Raw genomic sequence first — 4384 nt, forward strand, 5'->3', positions numbered from 1 at the left:
TGGGGGGTCTTGGGGTATTTCTTTAATTGAGCAGGTACTTAATGCTTGTATGATTTATATACTCCTTGCTTTTCAGGGTGTGAATGTAGTGTTGATCCATTATTCTAGAGCGCAACCTAGTTGTGCCCAAGCATATTTAAGTGCGGGTGGGTGAAGAACGAATTCCCATGCTTGGTGATGGGCCCCTGTGAGGGGTTGATCAGCCAGAAGGGGGGGCTTTTTGGGGCCTCCGGCCCCAGCCTTTGGGACAGAGGGGCATACAGGCTTGCAAAGGGAGGCGGTAAGGGGCAACAGGCTCGGCGGGGGGGGGGGGGCAGTTGGAGGTGACCAGGTCGGCAGGGGGGTTCAGTTAAGGGCAACCCGGCCAGCAGAGGGGGGCAGTGAGGGGTGACAAGGATGGCAGAGGGGCAGTTGGGGGCGACCAGGCCAGCAGGGGTGGCAGTTGGGGGCAACCAGGCCTGCAGGGGGGGCAGTAAGAGGTGACCAGGTTGGTGGAGGGGCAGTTAGGGGTGACCAAGTCAGTAGAGGTGGGCTTTTGGGGGCGACCAGGCTGGCAGTAAGGGGTAACCATGCTGGGGGTGGGGCAGTTAGGGGCAACCAGGATGGCAGGGGAGGCAGTTGGGGGCGACCAGGCCAGCAGGCAGAGGCGATTAGGGGTGATCAGGCTGGCAGGGGGGCCAGTAGGGACGATCAGGCAGGCAGGCAGGTGAGAAGTTAGGAGCCAGCGGTCCCAGATTGTGAGAGAGATGTCCAACTGCTGTTTTAGCCCCATACTGAGGATCAGGCCTAAACTGGCAGTCGGATATCCCCCAAGGGGTCCCGGATTGGAGAGGGTGCAGGCTGAGGTGAGGGGACCCACCCCCCGTGCACAAATTTTGTGCAACAGGCCTCTAGTAACATAATAAAAATATTGGCCCACAATTTCCCTTTCTTATGTTGCCCTACCCATGTTTGGTAATGTATACTTCTGATGGGGTGTGGAGTATAGGATTTCTTATATGATTTTTTGTTTGGAAGCTTTATGTATTTAACTATAGTTATATATTTGTTTTAATTTATCAGCATAAGATATCTTCATCAATATATGATTCATGTCTTTCATTAATTCTGGAAAATTTCTTGCCATTATATCTTAGATTAGAATACTGTCTTATACATTTTTTCTCTTCTCCTTCAGAACTCCAATCTGGTTATTATCATTCTATTCCCCATGCCTTTTGAAGCTTCATATGCCCCATATCTTTATCTGTGCACTGACTTATAGTTAATTTTTCAGGTCAATTTTCCAGTTCATTACTTTTCCATTCAGTTGTGTCAAATATGCTATTTAATACTTTTTTTGATGTCATTCAATGACTTTTTAAAAAATTTTCTTGAAGTTATGTTTTAAAATTCTGTTTATACATTATTTTCATGGTAATATGTTCATTATTTATCATATTTATTTTATTTTCCCCTCCTCACTGCTTGTTGACATGGTTAGATTCTTATTTCATGCAGCTGTTTTTCAAGGCAGGCTCATAGAAAAATCTTTGTCATAGCATTCTTATGGAGTTATATTATTATCATAACATTATCAGGGGTATTATTAATCAGGATCTTTTTGTTTATTTCATAAGTCTGAAGTTCTACACCAAATGTCTTGTGGGTAGTACAAAAATTGATTTTGAAAATATTTGTTGAGCCTCCTTGTTGTTTCAACATCTCACAAAACTCCGGGTACCTTCTCTGGTCCAGTGGGGAGGATCTCTCTAATCTTCTTTCATTAAGAAGACAGCTCTTCCAAAGTCACGGCCTTATACAGGGGCACCATTTTTGTCCCCTTTCCTTGCACATGTCCATTGCCAGGCCTTTGACCCTGCATGACCAATAAAATCTCAGGCCCTGGCATTCGGGCCTGAAATTGAGCCTAATATCCTGAAAGCTAACTCAGTGTGGGTTTATTTCTCAGGCTTCGAGTTTCTTCTCTGCTTCTAGAAACTGAAGCTTTCCATTATTCCTTTCAAGAACAAATAGATAGCCCTAACTGGTTTGGCTCAGTGGATAGAGCATCAGCTTGCGGACTGAAGGGTTCCAGGTTCGATTCCGGTCAAGGGCATGTACCTTGGTTGCAGGCACATCCCCAGTAGGGAGTGTGCAGGAGGCAGCTGATCGATGTTTCTCTTTCGTTGATGTTTCTAACTCTCTATCCCTCTCCCTTCCTCTCTGTAAAAAATCAATAAAATATATTTTAAAAAAGACTAAATGATGATAGATAGATAGATAGATAGAAGAAAGATAGGTGGATGACATATGCAGACTATGTGTTAAAGGCACAGACAGTGAGTACACTTTATCCTATTCTGGCATACTGCTGGAACCAGATGTCTGCAGTGCTTCTATCCTCAACTGTCTTCCCTCGCTCTTTTCATTTGTAACCTGTCAGGTGTACCTGGGCATTTTTACCACTACAAAGGCAGTGTGGTGAAGGCCCTGAATAATAAAGACAGGGACTATAAAGCACATGCTTACATCTGCTTTACACAAGTTAAGAAGAGACTGATTCACAACAGAGACCAACACAACTTTGCTGCTTTATTGAAACCTTTGGCACGTCCTAGCCTTCTCTACTGTCATTAACAATAGGCCAACAAGTCAAGTAGCTTTGGCTCTGCCCTAATGCAACCCGAAGCAGGATGTCCCGGAGTACTCTTAAAATGGTCTGTAAAAATGTCAGCTATGTTTTGAATACTCATAGGATTAAGGTTGTTTGGCTGAATTTCAAAATGTATTTTAGATTTTAAAGTATGTTTTCATAAGAAAATAAACACAGTTCAATTACATTTCAAATCTTGATTTATTTTTATCAAGTACACTTCATTTATCCTAAGCTTGTTCTATTTTCACTCATTTGTATTAGGAACCCAACACAGGGGAAACTGGCTTTGCTTCAGATGTCTTTGTCTGTCAGTGGGAAAACAGTCAGCAGGATATTCAAAGGGCATCAACAATTTCTGAAGCACCAAAAGGGACTTTTGTAATGATTTTAAATTTTCTACAGATTTTCCCTTAATGGTTGTAAATATGCTTTAAAAACCATGTGAATTGTATCACAGTAGTTCAGGGGGAATGTTTGCTTATTTCTCAGCTGTGATATTCCTATAAACAATAGGTCCCCATGAGAAAGCCAGATTCCCAATGTGGTTGACTAATAGTTTGTTGTATTTGCCAAATTGGAGAGTTTGGCAATGTTATAGTCCTCTCTCTGATGGGGACTATTTCTTCCTTCTAACGTAATGAAATTATTTCAGAGTTATAAGTAAAATCAACAACAAGGTGCTTGCTTTGGTCCTCACAGTTTAAGAGACTTTTGGGTCCTGTGTCTTTATTATGTTGCTGAGTCCTGTCTTTATTGCCTACTGAGTTAAAAATCTATGGTTAAAGCTCACCCAACATAAAAGAATCGGAGGAAAACAGGAGAATGTAAGGATTCTACTAAGGACATTTGCCTACACATGACACCGTTGATTTTCTTGGTTTCATTAAAATATTACTAGCTTTATATTTCCTCTTGATGGATATCTAAGCATATTCAATTTGGGGTTAGATGGGATGGTGTTAATTATTAAGTAGTGTTTTTTAAGAACAAGACCCTAGTTTAGACACTTTCACAAGCAATGTGTTATTTAATACCAACATACTCCTTTTGCAGGAGTATGGAGTAAACATCAATCCAAACCGTTACTTTTATGGCCAATTCCATTATCTCTTCTCTTAAAATCTGCCTGCACTTCTTCTTTGCCTCTCATCCCTTAATTCTAAAGTCCTCATTCACACCTTGGTTGGAACCCACACATCAAGCGGCTTTGACACTCCGGTGCAATTACCAGTGATGCATTTGCCTCGATGCAAATGTCAGAATACAGCAGCAGAAAGGTTACCTCCCTGCACTGCGGGCATAATCACTCTGCAAAGTGCCAGCGCTCTATTCACGCCATGTTCCTTCAGAGCAGATCCAGAGAGGTTTCTCGCATCCGTCACAGAAACGGACCCCTCAATCTGTGTCTCCTGGGACAGTCACACTAATTGCCAATTCCAGGTTTTGTTTTCCCTGGATGCTCTCACCCGTGGAAACCTGGGGAGAGGTCTGACTTTGCAGGACCCATGATAGAAGGGTTTTCACTTCCTGTCTGGTAAAGAGTGGGCGGTCATCTCAGTGGTGTGTCAGGGGGAAAGTGCCAACTGGATTCGTTATGAATGTCTGGGATCCCTATCTCTTCCAGCCTCTGAAGAACTCATCGCTTTGTCCCTGTCTTGAATGATCCCATTAAGGAGAAGAACAGGTGAGGGAAGAGGCACTTCTGGGAGCTCGGGAGAGAGTGGGAGGTTGTGGTTACAGAGAGGA

The sequence above is a fragment of the Myotis lucifugus genome, unplaced genomic scaffold, assembly GCF_000147115.1.
Source record: "Myotis lucifugus unplaced genomic scaffold, Myoluc2.0 scaffold_443, whole genome shotgun sequence".
Lineage (NCBI taxonomy): Eukaryota > Metazoa > Chordata > Mammalia > Chiroptera > Vespertilionidae > Myotis > Myotis lucifugus.